Genomic DNA, 23,142 nt, shown 5'->3' on the forward strand with positions numbered 1-23,142 from the left:
TGCCCCAGCCGCCCCACTTCGGAAAGCTGTTCCGAAGTGGGGAGGGGGGGCGGGGACACCTTCCGAAGGCGGGCAGGGGGCGAAAGTCTTTGTCCCCCCTGCCTGCCTTCCCAGGGGCTTTTAAATCGCCCCGGACAGCGGAGAAGTCCTCCGCTGTCCGGGGCGATTTTAAAATGCCGCCCGCCAGCCTTTTAAGATCGCCCCGGACAGCGGAGAAGTCCTCCGCTGTCCCAGGGTTTTTTAAAATGCTGGGGGTGGGAAGAAAAGCCCTTGTCCCCCCCCCAGCCTTCAGAAGAGGTCCGGGGACAGACTGTCCCCGGACCTGGTCTGAAGGCGGTTTCCCTAGGAACACATTAATTGATTTTCAATGCATTCCTATGGGAAACCGTGCATCGCAAGACGAAAAAACCGCAAGACGAAGAGACTTGCGGAACGAATTAATTTCGTCTTGCGAGGCACCACTGTAAATGTTTGGCACATCAGGTTAGACTGAATTGCTTCATACATTTTTACTTCTAATAATATATAATATGAGTATTTTTTACCCTTTTTCCTCATTGTTTTGCACCCTCATAAACCTCATTCAACATCTTCATAATGAGTCCAAATGAAAGATTAACCATGAATACTTTATTTACTAAGAAGGAGGAAAACTCCCTAAGCCTGGTTCTCCACTCTGCCCCCCAAATAAGCCAGATGGAGCAAATAAAATTATTTGCAAAGTCAAGTGACTTTAAAATACCCATGTTCCTAATAGGATTACAATAACCTGTGGAAGGTCATTATAATTATAAAGGAAAAGATTAAATAGGCAGTAAAGCAGACATAAATTAAACAGACATTTTGAAAGCTATTAAAATGGACAGGCAGGGAAAGCAAAGCAAAGGTGGGGGAGAAAAAGGAAGCCAGGCAGAATGAGGAAGCCATTGACTGTAGATCAGTCACCACCGTGTGAGGAGGCGGCAGGGATGGGGAATAAATCAAGTTGCATACGATGGAATTATTCTAGCTAGCATACTTCAAAAGTAGTCAAATAATTGTAATCCAAAGCGTTTCAGTTTTACATGGTTGCAGACTGAGTGCTTAGACTGCTTTAACTAATCCAAGAGTGAAATACTAGACTGAGTCAGCTTTCCTTTTAATATAAAAAAACCTCCCACCAGTTCTTCTCCCATGTTTCATGCTCTTGTGTATATAGGAAAAGCAGAGGGCCTTCTTGGTAGTGGCACCCACCCTGTGGAACATCCTCCCATCAGATGTCAAGAAAATAAACAACCACCTGACTTTTAGAAGACACCTGAAGGCAGCCCTGTTTAGGTAAGTTTTTAATGTTTGATGTTTCAACGTGTTTTTGATATTCTGTTGGGAGCTGCCCAGAGTGGCTGGGGAAACCCAGCCAGATGGGCGAGGTATAAATAATAAATAATAATAATTAAATTATTATTATTCTCGGTCGGAAACCAATGATGGTTTTTAAGAGACTTGAAGGAGGTATGTGAGAATCATCACATTTTCCACAGTGTAACCACACTCATTTCTTTCCCCCACTATTGTCTCTGGAAAAACAGATTTTGCTCATTTTTTAAAGTGCAGCATAAAACCAGGAACCCTGTTTTCCAGAGATGTCTGTGCACACAATGATTAACAATGTCTCTATCATGCCACCTTTCAACACTCAGATACGGGGATTGAGTGGATCTGAGCACACAAAGCCCATCTCACTGATAACTCCAGGGCTGTTCAGATTTTTTTAAGCCCTCACATGCTCACTGAGAGGGCAGGGGATCTGAGCCATGCTCTGCTAACCCTCCGCAGACGGCCATGCAGACACTCTTAATGAGAAAGGGCCCAGTGCATGTGCAGATGTACACACAGAGAGAGCCCTTCCTCACCATCAGGATCCTGAGCCAACCAGCCTTCCCAAATGTAAGGAGCTGCCAAGCACATAAGACACATTCTCAAGAATGCTGCATGCCAATTGTGGCAGGAAGTGCACTTACCTATGCAGGGTGTGTGAATGGTTACAACCAGTAGCCATGGCCCTGCTTCCCCCATAAGCATTTGGGATTTGCATTCAGAGAACATCTGAATAACCCTCCTGGGGCTTCCACTGGGTGAAATGCAGGGTGTCATAGAACTGTAGAGTTGGAATGGGACCGTGAGGGTCATCTAGTCCAATCCCCTGTAATGCAGGAATCTTTCGCCCAACGTGGGGCTTAAAACCATGACCCGGAGATTAAGAGTATCAACCAATCCATCTGACCCTTCAATCCTACTTGTGTCGGTCGCTCTGTGGTTATCCTTGAAAAATGACACTGCTTTTACTGTATTACTTCCCTTGAAATGCCTCCGATGTTTTGCTGAGTGGAAACCTTCACATTTTTCTTAGCAGCTCATTCAAGGAAACTTGGTGGCAAGGCAACTCTGTTGCTGAGGAATATTTATTCAAGTAGGAAGACCTACTTCACTGAAATATGAGTGAGATGCAGGGATGGCCCTACCATTAGGCAAAAGGAGTCAACTACCTTAGGAGGCAGATGCTGGTCATTGTTCTTCAGCTCCCCACAACCCTGCGTTATTTCCCCCTTTTGAAGGACAACTTTCTATGCCACAGGGCCTGCCTTTGACCCTTCAGAGTAGACTAGCCTTATTCTTTCAGGGTGTACAGTGGTACCTCCAGTTATAAACTTAATTCGTTCTGGAGGTCTGTTCTTAACCTGAAACCGTTCTTAACCTGAGGTACCACTTTCGCTAATGGGGCCTCCTGCTGCCACCATGCCGCCAGCACACAACTTCCACTCACATCCCAGGGCAAAGTTCGGAACCAGGAGTATATGCTTCTGGGTTAGCGGAGCTTGTTACCCGAAGCATTGGTAAGGAGGACGGTACGCAACCCGAGGTTCCACTGTATCTTGTGGATACAAAATTGTATGATTCTTTTTTATTTCCAATGTTCAGGAGTGGGTATCCTTATGCAGCCAAAACAGCACCACACAAACACAGCAGGCTTGAAGAAACACACCAAATCTTTGGGGTGGGGTACAGCCCGCTGAGACCCAAAGATGCCTAGTGGACTGCTCTGTTGGGTTGGGGGATGGAAAAGATTTATCCAAAGTCCAGACCCTTGTTCCATCCTGGCTGAGGGTCCCCAGGATTGCAGGCCAGGTCTCTCCCAGCTGGGAGATGCTGGGGCCTGAACCTGGGAGAGGGTGTGGAGACCACTCAAAGAACAAGCCATCACATTCTGACCCAGTTATGGTTGTAGCCAGGATTTATATTGTGGGGGCAGGACTTTTTTTTTTGGGGGGGGGGCAGAACCAAGCAGAACCGTGACTGGATTGGTCAGTTGCTTAAGTATTTTTATTTATTTATTTATTTACTTGATAAAGAACACGCCCATGGCCCCAGTTGGGCTGAAATAAGGCCAACTGCACAAAATTAGGCTCATGAAGAAGATGCCCAGCAAATTCCGTTTCTAGTTTTCGACATTAAATATCCCGATTCTTTTGTGTAGCTACCACTTTGGACCCTTGTCTTCCTCTCCTGAACCCCGCAGACCAGTTGGGGAATCTAACTTCTCCCCACCCCCACCCCTTTCTTCGAAGGAAAGCGATTAAGCGATTCTTCGAAATCATCCCTTGCCCCGGGTTTAGAAAGTCCGTTTGTGAACGTTCCTCTTGGACCTGCTGCACGCAAGGTTGCAAATGCGCGGAAATAAGCTCCTGCCCCCCCCCCTCTCCCGGCTGCTGCGTTTGAAACACCCGGGGAGGGAGGGAGGGAGGGAGCCTTGAGTCTAAGGCAGAGGCGGCGGCGGCGGCAGGGGGTGGGGGGAGCGGTTTGAAGCGGGAGGCGAGTGTGATTTGTTTGGTGATCGGAGCCAATAGCAAGCTTAGACTTTGATAATATCCCCATGCGGTGACTGAGAGGAGTCAGTGCAAAGCCTCTCTCCTCCAGTGGGTCTCTCCAGGCAAGGCAGCTCCAGCTCCTGGCGAAGCGAGGCGCGCGAAGCTCTCCCGCAGCAGACTTCCCTATGGGCATCGGAGCAGCGACCTTGGCAGAGCCCATTTGCTGAAGCCACTGCCCTGGAATATATACCTCTAAAACCCGGGACAGAGAGAGCAGGCGAAAGCTGTTCCAGCAAGAGACAGGTACTCCATCCTAGCTGGGGTTCATTTGCATTCATATTTATTGACTTGTGCATGTATGTGCCTGTGTTTTGGCCCAATACCTTCAGATGCATTGAAATGGGGCGTAGGGTGCCTTGGATAATCGAGGTTATATGTAAGAATGTGAGTGTGAGTTTATTATTTTAACCTTTGGAATTTTCCACTTCTTTTTTTTTTTAATGGGGAAATTCCTCTCCAGCTATTTTTTACCTGGGTGGGCGATCTGCACATGGAACCAACCCTCCTTTATTTGTGATAAAACGTGTTCTGAAAATGCAACACCCCTCTTTTAAGGCATCACCTACGATGTGAACCTCAGTCTTTGGGAAGATCCAGTCTCCCAGCATCCTGGTTTTAGACGAAAACCCAAGTCAGTTTTCATGGGTCCTCCTGCTCTCAGCAGCCTTGTTCGTGCCGAGTCCTGTAGCTCTAAGGGACCACGGTTTTACACCTGGGGTTTGTCTTGAGGAATGTGTAGGGCGCTTCTCTTCCTGCCGGGGAAAAGCAAATTTGACTCCTGGGCGAGGGCGAAGGCAGCACCAGGGTGGGAGTGAGATAGAAGTGGCTGGATGAAGGTCTGACTCCGCTTTGCATCCTTCTGTACTTTGAGTTGATTATAGAACCTCACCCAAGAATAGCTCCAAGTACACATGGCACCATTTTAAACCATGTATTTTGAATATATACAGTATAATTTTAGATATTTTGAAGAGGTGCATCACCATAATAGAAGTGCTTCTCTATCTCAGGTTCCCCCCTCCCACTTTAAAAACTGAATCAAGAATTTTTTGCATTCGTGTAATACTTTAATAAACCTTGGTGCCGCCTATCTTTTCAAAATTGCAGAGGCACTTTTATTTTTAGTGAAGGGTTGTGCAAGTGGTTATATAACTTTCTTTGGGGGATTTTCGAGGACAAAATTAATAGCTTATAACAGGCTAGACTTTTCTTTATTTTCGAGAGGGCAAAGTTCTTAAAGAGGGGCGAAAGGACTGCAGCGTTGAAAAGCACTCACTTTAAAAGCCTCTTGAATGCTGTAAGGTGAACCTGAGTCCCAGCCAGCCCCAGTCACTATAGAAAATGGTTTTGATGTAAATCTGCAGGAATCCAAACAATGCCTTCTGAATAAAATAGCAACAGGTGCAAGATCCACTTGCTGTGCCTTAATTAGCACTTAGCATATCAGACCACATCAGTGCTACTGCATGCTAATTCACTATGAAATCTAACATCAGTTCAGGTTCTTGACTTCCCACCAACTCAAATACAATGCAGGCACTGTGCTGCCTTGCTGGATTAATTTTCTTTACTGTAGAATAAGGTTAGGAAATAAATATTGCCTAAATCATTGTTCTGGTATGTGGACTGAAAAATCAAGGAAGGCTTATTTTCTTTTAATGTCTGTGTATATATTTGTCTGTCTTTGCTCTTTTGCTGCCCATTCATTATAAAGCTGAAGGCAGAATAAAAAGATTATCACACCTCGTTGAAAATTGATCAGAAAATGTCCAGACCTATCCCAAGACCAGTTATAGCTTGTGCACTTGAACCCTTAAATGCTTTTGATCCTAAGGACGCTCATGCAAGTGGTTGCCCTCCTCTGGACACGTTCCAGTTTGTCAGAAGGACACTGACAAACTGGAACGTGTCCAGAGGAGGGCAACCAAAATGGTCAAAGGCCTGGAAACGATGCCTTATGAGGAACGGCTAAGGGAGCTGGGCATGTTTAGCCTGGAGAAGAGGAGGTTAAGGGGTGATATGATAGCCATGTTCAAATATATAAAAGGATGTCATATAGAGGAGGAAGAAATGGATCCAAACTACAAGAAAGAAGATTCCACCTAAACATTGGGAAGAACTTCCTGACAGTAAGAGCTGTTTGACAGTGGAATTTGCTGCCAAGGAGTGTGGTGGAGTCTCCTACTTTGGAGGTCTTTAAGCAGAGGCTTGACAACCATATGTCAGGAGTGCTCTGATGGTGTTTCCTGCTTGGCAGGGGGTTGGACTCGATGGCCCTTGTGGTCTCTTCCAACTCTATGATTCTATGATTCTAAGTACTTCCCCGTGAGGTTGCAATCCTGCACATATACACTTGGTGTTGCCCTCTTAGATTCAGTGAGAATTACAGTGAATAAGTAAGTGATTATGACATGTAACATGCCAACCCTGATCATAGACCCTGATAGTTGGAATAAAATGTTAATGACTTCAATGGACAATAAATTGGTTTACAAGCAATCGGCCCCAATCCAGATAAAGGTAGTTACATCCAATGCCTGCTGAAATCAATGGGACAAACTGGGGACAATGAACGTAATGGAACTTAATGGTGTCTTGATAGAACAAGAAGTTACACCTGGCTCAGAGAGTGGCAATATCAATTAGATGCCAGAGCGGCATTTGTCACTAATTTTTTTAAAATGAAACCAATACGTTTCTGACATAACATTCTGTGCTCATAATCATGTGAAAGGCTCATGTCTGAAACCCTAGAGAGCTGCTGCCAGTCAGAGTAGACAACACTGAACCGGATGGACAAATGGTCTGACTCTATGTTTATAAGAGCATATGCTTATTTGATGCCATAATAAATATGCTAGTTTTAAAGGTGCCAAGAAACTCAGTGTATTGCTGCAGGGGAGGAGACACTGTCAAAGTTGGAAAATGTTACTTAGGGTTATGGAATCTGATGAACAAATTTGTTTAGGTCACATAGTTGAATAGTGTGAAATAAGATAATAAAACGTTGCATGATCCCTGTTCCTGTGTCAGGTTCCCTACAAATCTGGTATGAATGGGTTCAGACGAGCAACCTCAGCCGTTCTGTAAGCATGCAGAAGTGATGAGAAAAGATTTGACTCTGCTTGGAAAAGGTGGATTTGGTTTTAGCTGCTGAGATAGGATATTTATCTATTAATAATCTGCATGGCACTTAACTGGTTTTTACAAATACAGCGCACTAAAAAAAAAAGGGTGTGTGTAAATTGCAATTTATTTACTTACAGCCTTCTTATACCACACATTAACACTAAATTAGTCACTAGGGCAGGGGAAGTGAGTATGACTTACAAAAACAGCCCAGTTATCATATTATTGTAAACTGATGTCTGACCTTAATTTCCACATATCTATGCAGTGAAGATTAGGAGCAAACCTCCGGCTCAACATCATGTAGAGAACACCATGTGTGACACAAAGTCTACACAAATCAGTTCTGCTTCCCTCTATAGTCCCTCCATCACTCGTCTTTTCCCAGTGGGTACAGAATGGCTCCTTCCCCCAAAACATGTCTGGATCAATTCAGAGCTGGCCCTACCATTAGACAAAGGGAAGTGATCACGTCAGGCAGTGGGTGCTGGGGTCCAGGCCACCCCCTTGCTTTTATCCTCCTGAATTGAAGCTGCCAATGCATGCTTGTTGCTGGGCTGGGTTATCTGTCTAGCTGTTTCATCTAAGAATGCAAGGAAAGCCTGCAGGATCAGGCCAATAAGCCCATTAGTCCAGCATCCTAATGTTCCCACAGTGGCCTGTAAGATGCTTGTGGGAAACCTGCAAGCTCAGGGAAGGGTGATCCCAAGAGCATTTCCCCCTACTGTCGTTTTCAGCAACTGATATTCAGAAAAAATCACTGCCTCCAACTGTGGAGGCAGAGCCTAACCTTATTCTCCATGAATTGTCTCATTGACTTTTCACACTGTCCAAGTTGGTGGCAATCACTTGGAAGCATAGTTTTGGAAGCACTTTCTTCCATCTTCTCTGAAACTTCCAACATTCCTTGGAGGTCCACAAGTTGTCGTGTGACAGCAGAGGGAGAAGAGCTTTTGTATCTCTCCACTTTCCCCCAGGTCATGCATCATTTGATAGTCTCCTTTCCCCAAGGTGTGGCAAGCAGTGTCACTGGGAAATGGCACCGAATGAGTGAACAGGCAGAGAGGCAGCCAGCACTTGACACAGTCCACCAGACATCAATTGCAGACATGTGCTGCCATCCTCAAATGGTGCGCCTCATGCACATTTGAGTGGGGAATAAGCCAAGCCGTGAGTGAGCCAGGTGTTGCAGCCCAGAGCTGTGTGTGCTGTGCGGTTCTGCCATATGTTTCATTCTTATATTGTGGGCTTTTGTCATTCTGGAGTTGTGATAGGACAGATGTGTGCTGTCTAGTTCATCTCCCCCCCCTCCAAAAAATGTATCAAACGGAGAAGGCTGCAGAGAACAATATCCTGGGAATGTCAGCTGCGCATCTGATGAATAGTGGTTGACAGCAGCTGAAGATGTGAGGCTTCTCAGGGAGAACGAGCCCCTGGTTCCCCCCCTCTCCTGTCTTGTGGCTTACGAAAAAACACACAGCAGCAATAAAAATACTTAAACACTCTAGGGAGATTCTCAGTGACTCCTCTTTGCTTTGGTTAGCAGATCTGCAGGAAACTCAAGACAAATCCTGTGAATCTGTCTGCCTCCTTCTGGGGAGTTCAATCATTCGGGATGCTGCCACGCACTTTGCCTGCCATTTGCATCAACACAGACTCCCAAACTGGAGTTGGGAGCCGCCGGTGTTTACATTAGCAACGGCAGTCGCTGGAATCTGCTGATCCATAACCCATCAGATAGCGGGGTTAAGCCTGGAACTGGGAGAGCAGATCTCTCATCCCAGCATGGCCATGGGCTCAGTGGTTGTGACCTTATGCAAACTACTCTCGGCCTCAATTTCCCTTTTGTAAAATCAGAATAGGAGGGACCTCTGTCACATTCTGGGGAAAAAATCCATTGCTGTTTGAAACTCAGGTATGTAAGCTAACTGCCAATGGCACCTTAAACCTAGGTTACAGTCACCACAATGGGATGTCTGGGTGCCTTTTTTTTTAGTTGTGAGATTTATTATTATTCTTCATTTCATTTTTATACTATCATCATCATAATTTATTACAGTCAATGACCAGCTACAACTTTATATTTTAAGTAAAAAATCTCAAAGGCACATATTAAAACATCAAATATGTTTAATATGTTTGCCACATATTAAAACATCAAATAAAAAAATCCAGAATAAAAGAAATTCAAGCTTCAAGGAAAATATTTCAGATCCTTCTCTAAGTGATGTTTTGCTTTCCCCATATTTCTTTAACTACTTCATTTATATAGCTGCCCCATAGCAGAAGTACTCTAGGAAGCCAATGTGGTGTAGTGGTTAGCATGTCCGACTAGGACCTGGGAGATCAGGGTTCAAATCCCCACTCAGTCGTCTTCGTGGGGATTAACTGGGGGGGAAGGCATGAACCATGTACTGATTGGAGAAAAAGGTCAGATATAAATGCAATAAATAAGTTCTTCTGCTTACTTACCTAAGAAAGCTGGAGGGGCCAGCCAAATGGAGATGTCAGTCGAATCCAGAGATCTCCACATGGTCACAACTGAACCCACACCAGTTGCAAAACACATCTGGCACCTGGGGAATTTCTAACACTGGCTGATGGGGTAGCCTTGGTGGTGTGGGGCAGGGAGTGGGGAGTGAAAGAGAGAGGGAGATAGAGAACCTGTGTGTGTGCACTCAAGGATATGCCTCTAAGAACCTAAGAGCCCTTCTGGACCAGACCAAAGAGCTGTCTCTTGCAGAGTGACAAACCAAATACCACCACAAGCCCTCATTACTGAAAGCCATATGCATGATGCCCCACTGAAACTGGTATTTGGAGATATACTGCTTATTAATATGGAGGTTCCATTTAGCTATTATGCCTAATCACTATCGATAGATCTGCCTATCTATTTGCCTAATTCTCTTTCAAAGCCATCTATGCTACGGGCTATTTCTGCATCCTGTTGCCGGGAACAGTATGAAGTACTTTCTGTTTTCTGTCCTTTATTTTAATTTTAAACTAGAAGCTGTTAATTCATATCTTTATTGGATATTATTACAAAGTTTCCCAAAAAGTATAGGATTCAACATTATCTTGTGTTTTGCTGCTTCGTAAATAAAGAAGAGGTGCTATTTTAAAATAAAGCAGGCTTTAAATTGTCTTTGTTCCCTTGCCCAAAAAACATTTGTCAATTTTGTCATTTGGACCACTTCCCATACCCTAAATATTCCCTAAATATTGACAGTGACCCACCATTACAACTAATTGCCATAAAAGCAACAGGTAAAGTGGCAACATTTCTCTGTCCTCTAGTAAGACCAGAACTTTAATGTGTCCAAATGTGATAACTAGTGGTTCCGAATGGTAATGCATATTCTGCAGTAATCTCACTTTGCCCTTTATTCATTACCTTTTATTTCACTGTGTCTCCCTCAGCTTTAGTATTATTGAGAAAAGCTTCTATCTATCCACTTTCTCTGCACTGTGCATAATTTTTTATTTTATTTTTTAAAAAATCTAAACTAAAAAGTTCCATGTGCTTTGCCTTTTCTCTTGGGGAAATCTTTAACTAGTTTTCATTAATGTATAAAACTTTAATAAACACACCCAACTGTTTTCCACGACTTGCTCTGAGCATAAGGGTGGCAACAGGAACAGACAAACCAAAACACTCAGGCATCGATTGCTGTAGTTCTGGAGATTCCTTTTGTTCAAAGTTCTCATTTTAAATTGTATCCTCTTGAAAATCTGCATAATCACAGAAACCACTGAGGGCGTCAGAAAAAGAAAAGACAGAGAGAGAAAAGGGAACATGTACACACCACAGCAAGGATACCTCTACATTATTGCTTCCTTTGTCTCGGAAAGCTCTAATCCATATGTAATCTTGCAGTCCAATCCTATGCATATGTATTTAAAAAAGTAAAGGTACCCCTGACAGTTAAGTCCAGTCGCAGACGACTCTGGGGTTGTGGCGCTTGTCTCGCTTTACAGGCGCTTTACTTAGAAGTAAATCCCTTTGAATTAAATGGAAATTATCTCTACTGTAAGCAGGTAAGCATATGTTGGGTGGCAGGCAATATTGTTGTATGTGTTGAACAGCTCAGTTGATAGAGCATGAGACTCTTAATTTCAGGGTTGTGGGTTTGAGTCCCATGTCGGGAGAAAGATTCCTGAATTGCAGGGGGCTGGACTAAATGACCCTCGTGGTCTCTGACAACTCGATGATTCTATGAAAATTAGTCACTCAGAGCCCTTAATCACGCCTTTAGCAGACTGCTAGCTGGAAGACAGTAGTACAGTGGTACCTCAGATTATATATGCTACAGACCCCACTAACCCAGAAATATTACCTTGGCTTAAGAACTTTGCTTCAGGATGAGAATAGAAATTGTGCAGTGGCAGTGCAGCGGCAGCAGGAGGCCCCATTAGCTAAAGTGGTGCTTCAAGTTAAGAACAGTTTCAGGTTAAGAACGGACCTCCGGAACGAATTAAGTACTTAACCCAAGGTACCACTGTACAGTTAATTGGGCTGCCTTCCTGAACCTTAACAGAGCTGATCTATATTTAAGAGTTCCGCAGAAAAGAAAATGTACTGTGTGCAGCTTCACCCCTTACTCTAGCTCTGTGATGGGAGAAGAAATGAAAGATGATGAAATTGTTCCTTCTATGAGACTCTAAAAGGTGCAGCAGACTTCCCAGGGTCTGAACCTGGTAATGTTAGCGGCCAGCAGCATCTCTTCCTAGAGTGGGCACTACCAGTATGTGTGGGTGGGTATGATTTAGCTCCACTTCCTTAAGGCCCCCCATGACCCAATGCAAGTCTCTCTCTCTCTCTCTCTCTCTCTCTGTGTGTGTGTGTGTGTGTGTGTGTGAGACAGCTGAAGTACCAAAACAGTTTAGCAAACAACGTACTGTACTGTACTATACTATATGTGATCACGTACTGCCTGTTGGCAGCTAGGCTAGAGATCACTAAGCCCTGGAAAAATATGAAATTACTATTTCTCAATGGCATAAAGCTTCATGGTGGCTCATTCTCATGGAAGCACTGTGCGGCAAGGAGATGTGCTTTATAGCATGGCACAAAACGACTGCTTTATTGATCATTCGTATCACATGCTAACAGAAATCAAGACGCGTAACTTCCCCTTCGGCCTCGTACCACATTCTGGAAGGATGTGAGCTCTTGACAATATCGCAGCACATTGTCTAATGCAGCCTTTCTCCCAGCTGGTGCTCTCCAGATGTTTTGCACAGCTGCTCACATCTGCCCCAACCATCAGCTTGGGGAAGGCTGATCTAATGCACGACTCTCTTTTTATACTATTTTCTTGCAATGTATATGTCATTCAGTTCTGCTTCAAGGCTGACCTCCCCCCCCCCCACTTTGCAATTCTGAAATGCTTAATAAAAAATCAGGAGGATAGCCAGTGTGAGCTGTATTCAGAACAGACCCATTCAAATCCATCTTTTCAGAATATGACTAATATTGGTTGTCACCCATAGCTGATACATATGTTATCACACCTGCAAACCAGAAGATTTGTTATCTGTCAAAATCAGTGCTTGGAAAGAACTAGTTCAGTTTAACTAAGTTCACTGAATTAGTTCAAAAATACCTGAACTAGGTCTGAAAGTAGTTCCCATAACTGCCAGATGAACTGAATGTGAATTGAGTTTGTTTTCCAGTAGAGCATTGAATGATTCCTATTGCATCTTCAAGTTCATTCTCCTATTATAAGAGAATGATGTAGTGTGTTTTTTACTCTTTACACACTTTGGAGCTTTTAGCTTAAAGTTTTTTATGCTGTGAACCACCCAGAGAACTGTGGGTGAAGGGCAGTATAAATAATAATATTATTAATGTCCGTAATTTTTAGGAAAAAACAATGCACATTCCACTGTGTGTGTTTCCATGTTTTCTTAGTCTTCTTAAGTATAATTTATACTTCAACACTGAATTCTGAATTTTATTTTTTATTTTTCCCAAGGACAATCTGCATTAACTTGAACTGTGAACTGAACTAGTTCATTTTGTAAAGGGGTCAACATGAACTGGAATTTGTTCCTGTTTTGACGTGTTGAACTTGAGCTAGAACTTGTTCCTTTTGAAAATGAACTTTCCAGGCTCTGGTCACGATGCACACAATACATGCACCTTCCAAGAGCCTAGTCATGTTTCTCTCATAATAAGTCCCACAGAGTTTAAAGCTGCATGCCTACAAGAGAGTAGGGCCTGTTGAACATAGTAGGACTTCTGAGGAAAAATGCAAAGATGGGACTGAATTCAGAAAACCCAAAGACTGACCTTGAGCAGAAACTAATGGCATTCTCCTCCTCTCTTCTCCACTAATGAGAATTCCATGGGGAGTGGAGCTGCGATGTGAACAAGACAGTTTGTGTGCCATCATATTTCATAGAGCGGATCTAAGGTATTTGCACAGTGCCAGGTGGGACAGGTGGTAAAGGTTTCTATTTGGTAATTAAGGGAAATGGAAACATCTGATTAAAGAATGGCGAATGCCGGAAGAGTTACTAGCACTGCACCACTGGAAAACTCTGGGTTGCATTTAATTTAGCTGTGCTCAGAGCAGAATCATTAAGATGAATGACCAGGACTAATTAATTTCAGTGAAGCTACTTTGTAGCAAAATAGCTTGGTACAGTCTGAAATTCAGGCTTTGCGTGTAGAATGTCCCAGGTTCCTTTTTGAAATTTTATTAAAGCTTGAAGGAACATAGATAAAACAGTGTACAGAAACAAACATCAAATATCAAGCATTTTTAAACATAAAAATTAAAAGAAAATATAGAAGAAAAAAGAGAAAAGGATAAAAATCCCACTTCTCCATTTATCACTTTCAAAAACTTGTGTAAAATGATTGCTTCATAATAACATTTAACTCTTCTACTTTCCGTAAACCAACCAAGTTCATTTTCTTTACTGTACAGAAAGTCAACCCTTGTCCTCACCAGTTACCGTATTTTTCGCTCTATAACACGCACCCGAACATAACACGCACGTAGTTTTTAGAGGAGGAAAATCCGTAGGCATGCCACCTGTAGGCAATCCCTCCATAACACGCACAGACATTTCCCCTTACTTTCTAGGAGGAAAAAAGTGGGTGTTATGGTGCAAAAAATACGGTAGCTTGTCCTCTCCCTCTCTCTCACGCCTCACTTTGTCCTCCTTTGCTTCATAGAAAACATTTACTGTTAGAAGATAAAATCATTCAGGGAACACAGCACAGAGACAGGGTTAACAAAAGTTTCATAATTTTAGCACAATGTGCCACCAGCCTATCCCCATCCAGACTGGGCTCTGAACCTGGCACCAGCAGCTAAGCACTTACTTTAGAGTAACACCACTGAAGCCAGTTCATCTGAGGTTTGACAACTGCAGCCAGAGATTTTATCAAAAGTAATCAAAATCCACCCTTTATAAAAACAAGCTTGTTTCTTTGGTTTATAATAATATAGCATTTTAGGCTTTGAAGTTTCATTGGGAAATGTTGTGTTGTGCCTTTCCAAAACAAGACAAAGTCAGTCCTGGACATAGCCACCATTTTATTTTATTTTAACAAGCAAAATCTATTTTTCCAAGGGGAGTGTTTGCCAGAATTCTGCAGTATGTTTACTATGATAGGGTTAAAGGAAATTTGAAAGTCAAACTCAGCTCAGTAGGAAACTGATAAACACGCATTGTGCCTGTAGGGACACTGCCCAGCAGCCCTGGGGAATTTACCATTTAATTTTATTAAACAGTTCAGGTTTATCCTATAAACAGATATCGCTGCCCACTATAACTGTGCCAGATCTCCCAAAGGTTGGAAAACAGGACTGTAATTTGCAATCATCTCATTCTGTGGGATTCCCAAAAGACAGAATGCCCTATCTATGGATCTCATTCCTTTCCAAAGACATGATTTAATTCCTGGCACTGTTGACCAGGGTCAAGGTTTAAAGAGACAAAGTTGTAAACAGTGATTCTCAGACACTAAGTAAGGATAGGGTGTAACCCCTTAGAAAAGTTGGTCTGGAAGAGGCGTGGAGAGCAATATATTTTGGATTCATTTCTGGAATTGGCAGCCTCTTCCAAATGAGAGAGTATTCTGGGAACTTGAGCTTATTCCTGATTGTTTAGTTGTGCAATGATCACTGTCTCCGTATGAGAGCGTTTTTAAGAACACAGAATAGAGGTCATGCTGATACTTCTCAGATTTTAAATACATAGTACGAGATGGAACAATATTTGCATCCCAAGGTGAGCATGAATAGTGACTTGTGAAAAAGGTAAAGAGAAGCTCTTCACCTACAGAGTGCCTAATTTTGTGGACTGGGCAAATTCAGAAGGTAGTATACATTGACTGTCGTGTGGCTTCTGGCAAATCTCCATTTGAAATATGTGAGTTAAGAAAGACATGTGGCTTAAGATGTGAATACGTCTCAGAAAACAACACATTCTAAATTGCTTATACCAAACCAGAATAAGGAAAGCAGTGGTGTTTCAGCAGGGTCTGGTTGGGAATTTTCAATTACTTATATAAATGCAAGAGGAAGGAGGCTCAGATTTATTGATGTCCCAAAATGTGGAAAGCCTGCTTGCCTTTATAGCAAATTGGGTTAATTTTCTGTCGATTTAATCAACTGATAGAATCAGTTGAAAGAACAGGAGGTGAGAACAGTAGAAATAAAGCCAATAGAGGATATTGTAATTACTGTCTAAAAAACACACAGGCTAAGGGAGCAATCATAGAATCATAGAGTTGGAAGAGACCACAAGGGCCATCGAGTCCAACCCCCTGCCAAGCAGGAAACACCATCAGAGCACTCCTGACATATGGTTGTCAAGCCTCTGCTTAAAGACCTCCAAAAAAGGAGACTCCACCACAATCCTTGGCAGCAAATTCCACTGTCAAACAGCTCTTACTGTCAGGAAGTTCTTCCTAATGTTTAGGTGGAATCTTCTTTCTTGTAGTTTGGATCCATTGCTCCGTGTCTGCTTCTCTGGAGCAGCAGAAAACCTTTCTCCCTCCTCTATGTGACATCCTTTTATATATTTGAACATGGCTATCATATCACCCCTTAACCTCCTCTTCTCCAGGCTAAACATGCCCAGCTCCCTTAGCCGTTCCTCATAAGGCATCGTTTCCAGGCCTTTGACCATTTTGGTTGCCCTCCTCTGGACACGTTCCAGTTTGTCAGTGTCCTTCTTGAACTGTGGTGCCCAGAACTGGACACATCCAAACCCAATTTCCACTGGGATGAGCAGAGTTTGGAAGAGGTGGGTCTTCAACTGAGCTGAGGCCAGAGAATGTCTTGGAGAATGCATGTCCGGTGGTGTGGCAGGGCTGGGATTGGGGAGGCTGATTCCAAACTCCATTCAGTTCAGCCATGCGACCTTCAACCTAGTGGAGTTACACTGTAAAAGGTCTAAACTGCTTTAAAGGCTTCTTTCCCTTCTGCCAGGCTTGGGTTGGCTCAAGTCAACAGGAACCCCATTCCTGGAATAGGAGTAAATTACACTGGTGTAAATTACCCTAGTAGGAGTAAATTACCCCAGCATAAATCACAGTGACTTTGTATAGCTTAGTTTGCTCTTCCAGCACACAATTGCAATATAGGAAAGCCCGACTCAGTGGCCATAAGGGCCAAACTGTCAGTATTTTGTGGGAGGGTTTCGAGCGCATAGCAGAAAATATAGGTTTGCTCAATAAAAGTGGGTTAAAATAATCTGCCGCTCTAGCACAGCAAATCTACTTTCAAATGAAATGCCCTTTTTACAGTTAGAAAAGTGACAGGCAGATGCTTTGAAAAGTGTGGCATGAACAAATCAGCATTGGGAAGACATCTAAATACCCATCAAGCAAATCAGGATGAATGCAAGATGAATGCTCACTGTTGTATAACTTGCTCACAAAAAAATAAGAGTGAATTTCTAAGCCCCATGTAAACTTTGTGCAAACAAATTGGGATGAATGCTCAGTGAATAGTTCAGGCATGGGCAAACTCGGCCCTCCAGATGTTTTGGGACTGCAATTCCCATCATCCCTAGCTAACAGGACGAGTGTCAGGGATGATGGGAGTTGTAGTCCCGAAACATCTGGAGGGCTGAGTTTGCCTGTGCCTGGAATAGTTCATCTGGAGGAGCCCTGAATTCTTTCAAAGAGTGTCTGACTCTTAGGCTAAAATCCTCAGGTAGGGTAGTGTGGAGGGACCAGAAAAGCAGGTGATCGTCTGCATCCAATTCCCCACTGGGCTTTCATCAGCTGGAGAGAAATGAAAGTGGAAAAGCTCTCTGGTATTCCACTGTTCATTTCTACTTTTGAAATTTGATTTTCCTCCCACTGGAAGGGAAATAAACTATACCAGTTCCTGGGCTGGCATACCCCTACCCCATCCTAGTTTGGGAGCATGTTGAGAGAGTGGAAGAGCACTGGGTCCATGCCTTCCCCTGACCAATGCCTGGCAGTTCCCAAAATCGCTTCTGGCACACCCCCTTTTCAGCCCTACAAATGTCAGCAGGGCAAGGCATAGTTTCACTGGGAGTGGGGAAGGGAATCCGAGAATGGGCCATTCTCTCTGTCTGTGGAGAGAGAGATATGATGCTATGGTCCCTGGGATGCCCTCTCAGGGACCACAGGATGACAGGGCTGATTTTATTTCTTAACTCACAATCCTCATTTTCACTTACTATGTTTGAAACCTGGGGCTTGAAATATTGACAAAGCAATCAACCATTCTACATTCCCAGGGTTCTCCCCCCCCTTCATTTCACAGAGTTACTGGCAACATATAAATTAAGAGCACAAGCACTTAGCCCCACCCCCCAGTCAAATCCCAGATCAGCTATAAATTTGCTAGGTAACCTTGAGCAAAGCAGCATCTCTGAACCAGTTTCCCAGTGGCAATCTGGAGAGAATAATAGTGGCCCACTTTACTGGATTATTATAGGAACGACTGAGCCCACTTCACCTGTGTGAACCTTTTTCTTTGTGGTTGGCTCCCATGTTGCATTGGTAACCTATGAAAGCATCATTCAATGGCTACTCCCTACAACAACCTAATGGACTGTACAAGGATGGGATGTGAACTCACCTGATGATCCAGGCACCTCATATGACTGGCAGCTTTGTATATTGCCAATGGGAAGGGCTGAGTACACAGACGTGTGTTAGTTGAGAGATTCTACATCAGTGATGAGGCATAAAGGACAGATGCAAGCCACTCCTCTGGAAGCAAATTGTTAGTGTTTGGCACTTGGATGCCAAACACATGGGGCTTTGCAAAGTCGACCCTCTTTCCCAACTTTCTGCAGTCGTGTCATGGTATTAAGCCTCTTGTCTTGGTTGTGAGATGCAACACACTGTGGTTTTCTTCAAAGTACTGATGCTCTGGCAGAATATTTGCCTGATCAGGTTAACAGTGAACGTGGCCCTTCTTTTCTAAGGTACAGGCTATCTGAAATGGCAGAAATACCTGTATCAAAACTGTTGGTTTATATCTATATACATATATTTACACAAGCGTGCTATTTCCTGCTATTATGCTCTGTTCCCACCATGATCCATGTTGCTTCCTTTCAGGAACAGTGCGAGCAAAACAGTCCCTGCTTGTCTTAGAATGTCCCCCGGACATTCCTTGATGTTCATTTGCAGTTATACACATGCAGAGGAATTACTCATGAGCTGCCACATAGTAGGCAGTTTAAAATTTCAAACGCAGGCTGGATGGAGTGTGTCTTGGCAGTCAATCCACTTGCATTTGTTGTTTTGGAGTGGCAAGTCTGTGATAGAACATTTTGTGGAATCCACTACTTCTTCAATTGGGATGCTAAACTCCCCGCAGTGAGCTCTGCAGTACAGCCCCAGACCAGTCTGGAGTGTTGGCCATTCGCAGGTGTGGAATGAAACAACTGCTCTTGTGACTGTGGTGTAAGCATCATCAGAAGGACAATAACCCTGTTCACACATAACAGTCAGTCAATCACCTTGGCTTAATAAGCCATCATGCTTTGTCACAGCCCAATTGCTCCCATTTTGCTCCTCCATTTGCATGAGTGAGTAAGCAGATAGCTTAGCATTACATCTGAGCCTGGGATCATGGTTTGTTTCTCCCTAACAAGCTAGGATTTATAAGCCATCAAGAAACCATGTTTAAAGGCATATTATAGGCTTCTTAGGGAGAACCAGGCTTTGATCCTAGGTCCAGATGCTTTGCTTACCCACTCACACTAAGGGAGAAATGATGGAGGAGTGACCAGGCTATGTACACTTACACAGCATGGTTTGCTAAGCCAAGGTTGTTGTTACTGCTGCATGAGAACGTGGCCTTTTCCCATTCAGATCAGATGGGACTGGAAAGACTATGTCTTTTGCTTTTCTTTGGTGAGACCAGCATTGCTTCTTGTGATGGCGGTGGGAGGAGCAGAAGAGATGAGCTCGTGGGTGGCATGTGGAATGTTTAACCAAGAGTGGAGTTCTCCTTCACTGAACTAACATTTTAAGGTTTCCTAAAATCCCCTGTGGTTTAGACATGCCCTTAATTTGGAGCTGGGGCATATGTTAGATCTGTTGCTGTTTTTTAAGAAATTACCTAGGAGCCTGTTCTGTTAGGTAATCTGCACAATAGTTGATGTGCGATTTTAGTTATTCTTGTAAAACTTTCCTTCTAAATGAGAAAGCGTTTTAAAATATGTTTTTCTAACTGAATATATTTGTGATGGATTGTGAGTTTAATGAGTAAAATACCTTGAGTCCTACTGCCAAAACCTTTCTTCCCAGTCTAGGTCACCTTTCCCTATCAGCTTATTTGATTTACTTTAAAAGATGTCTGTTAGCTGAACCCAGGCTTCACACATATTTACCTAGCTTAATAAAACTCCTTACACAGATAACTTAATCAAAGAAATGTGAATGTTTTAATGAGGCACATATAGGACATTCCTGATGGATTCAAATAGGCTTACTCTCTTAAGAGGGAATATGTTAAAAAGTCACTAAGAACTGCACAAATGGCACGCAAGTTCACATTTTTAGGTGAGCGTCGGGAGCTCTGCTGGCCTGGGTGGAGGCATACATCATGCCTTAAGTGGGACAACACTTCCCTGAAGGAGCAAGCAAGAATTTTAGGGTGCTCCTGGATCCGGCACGGATCAGCTGATGATAATAATTATAATAATCATTTTTTATTTGTACCCTGCCCTCCCCGGCCAGAGCCAGGCTCAGGGTGGCTAACGTCATGAAACTAAGACAGTATACAAAGAACATAAGAACATAAAAACAGGCAATCAATTAGTTAAAATACATCTTAAAATTAGTTCAGAGCAAATTAAAATCTGGACAGATGGCAGTCCACGGGTAAAATTGAGAGTGGTTAATATTCTCCTGGGCCAACTGTTAACACTGGTCTTATAAAGGACCTGTGAGCGGGCTAGGAGGCCTCTTTAATGTTTGTTCTTATACAGAAAGAAAAGAATCAGACTGAACCCCAACCAAAGGCCTAGCAGAACACCTCCATCTTGCAGGCCCTGTGGAAAGATGACAAATCCCACAGGGCCCTAGACTCTTGTGAGAAAGAATTCCACCAGGCCGGGGCCATGGCCGAAAAGGCCCTGGCTTTGGTCGAGGCCAGTCTAATCTCCCTGGAGCCTGAAATCGTCAGGGTGTTATTATTTGCAGACCTTAAGGTCCTCCGTGGGGCATACCATGAGGCTAGGGGCACCTTTTACCAGATTGCCAGCTATAGTCTTTCCCAAAGGAGGTGAATCTGACCTCAGTTTATATTCATAACATTTGCTATATTCAGACTGCCCTGTTACAATTCTCTCTACATGGAGCTCCCTTTAACGTTTGGGAAACCACAATTGCTACAAAATGTGACTGAAAGGATTCTGGTAGGAGCAAGGCAGTCAGAATGTACTGCACCAATTCTGCACCAATTACATTGGTTCCCAATTTGTTTCTGGGTTCAGTTTACAGTGCTGGTATCTAAGTGTCCTGGGACCTATCTTACCTTAAAGGCCACACAGTCTTTACTGGTACAATCCATTCCGTTACCTCATTCCTTTCCCCTTCTGTTGCTTATAAAAACCAGGGATTACTCTGTGATTGCCCCATGGAGCTTCAAAGCAGGGTTGGGTGAGCATTTTCTTCTCCCATCTGCTGGATCTCCAGGCATGGTCCAATAGGTCTGGGTGGGTTTTCCTTCTCCTTACTAGTCTTGGTGTTCCAGTGAGAGTTGATGTTTTCAACCCATGAGCTATCATTAGGCCTAGAGAAGTCTAGTGCTCCTCCCACCCCACGCAAGGGCTAAATTCTTGCACACCAAGGCCCTAGTTCAGACCAGCTCCCCTCCCCCAGTCCACACTGACTATTTCTGATGCAAACACGCAAACACACACACACACACACACACACACACACTGCACTCAAGGACAAACTAATGTCACATACAGTTTGGCTCTGTATGTGTGCAAACTATTCCAAATGTGTGTCTTGATGATAAAGGTGTTTTATCTCAGAACAGGAACTGTCCAGGCTAAGGTGCCCTCATAATCTGTATGTACCTCTGTACTATCATTGCAAAGCTGGAGCAACTAAATTGCAAGAGTTCTGTGATAGTATACATAGCAAACTCTGAAAGTACTTTAAGATGATGTGGCTTTTTACCATTCAGAACCATTTGTGTGCCCATCAATAACATATTCCTTAATTTGCTGGATCATAGGAACATAGTAAGCTGCCTTCTACCATTGGTCCACCCAGCTCAGTATTGTAGGCAATGGATGGTGTCCACCTAGTCATGTATATGAACTTCAGTGGGTTTACTCTGAGTAGGACAAGCACCAGCTGTCACCCACTGACTGATAGTGATGATCCGTGGTTTTAGGCAAGTGACACCTTAAGCCCTACATGGGGATGCTGGGGATTGAACCAGGGACCTTCTGCATGCAAGGCCGTTGCTCTATCAATGAGCTACAGATCATCTCTGTCTGTTCATCTCATGATCTACATTCTCCTCCTCTGGTTGCTTTATCTGATAGCTGGTTGCAGTTTGTCGCTCTTTCATAGGTTAGAAGCATATCTGAAAGGGGTCAAACCATCGCAAGAGGTGTTGAAATTTTGGGAGGTTGGGTAGTTACAATGGAATGGTCTTGGTAGTAGGGTGCATATTTTTATTCTTATTTATGTATGATTTTTACTTTGTCAAATAATAATAATAATAATAATGGAAGCATATCTGAAAAAAGCAAGAACAGCAAACAAGATCTTCATTTTACACCTCTGTTACTAATGAAATTGGCACCAAGTATATTTGTTCCCAGCTTTGTCAGAGCAGCAGTGGCATGGAGCAGATGGAAGAGCTTTCTGATAAAAATGTAACATCAGGGTCGCTCACATAGCAGTGCTGAAAAACTCATCCGCTCAATTGTGTGTGTTTTCGGAGACCCTGGTGCAAGCTTACCCTGAATCTGAAGGCTTCCTGCAGGCTTGTTCCCTCGATTGACCTCTGCTTTAGCTGTCCTTCCAAGATTCATGATAAGGGCCGTGCAAGCCAAGTTATATGAGGCTATTAAAAACTCATCATTTACCAGCCAGCAGCTAATGCAGTACCATTAAATCCATTAAAGGGGCAATATCATCAAAGGGCCTACTTTGTTTTTTAAGCTGACATAAATAGGTGTATGAAAAGGTGTCACGTGGTCGCCTTAAATCCGGTCCCTCATATCATATCACTAGACCGTGTTCTGTTCAACCTGCTTTGATATCCCGAAAGCTCCACTTTGATCAGAGACTTCACAGGATCCAGATCACTTGCTGGGTCCCTTGATGTTGGCGGCTGTTGCTTTTGTGAGGCATTAGACGCGGTAGTAACAAAAGGCCCAAAGAAGTCAATCTGTTCTGCGCTGATTCTGGGCACTGCAGAGGGTTTAACCCTCTGGCTCTTGCCTGCACCTAGCATGTATTGTGCTCTCTGTGCGCGTTGTGGTGAAGTAGAGGAGCCACTTTCCTTTTCCTATCATGGCCCATTAGTCATATCAAGTCCCAGGCAACTGGAGCAAGTCCCATCTTCCTCTGTAGATCACAGAACAGTGGGGTTAGGGGGGACATTTTGCA

General features: G+C 43.5%; 1 protein-coding gene across 1 annotated transcript in view; it reads left to right on the top strand.

The window, feature by feature from the left end:
* The first annotated feature begins 3,863 nt into the window (after nucleotides 1-3,863).
* Nucleotides 3,864-23,142, top strand: part of GREM2 (gremlin 2, DAN family BMP antagonist) — a 35,712-nt gene continuing 16,433 nt past the window's right edge. Inside the window, exon 1 of the mRNA XM_082215123.1 lies at nucleotides 3,864-4,148. The gene's annotated coding sequence lies outside the window, so the exon portion shown is untranslated. The remainder of the gene's footprint in view (nucleotides 4,149-23,142) is intronic.

The sequence above is a fragment of the Podarcis vaucheri genome (assembly GCF_965113315.1).
Source record: "Podarcis vaucheri genome assembly, chromosome: 3".
NCBI lineage: Eukaryota > Metazoa > Chordata > Lepidosauria > Squamata > Lacertidae > Podarcis > Podarcis vaucheri.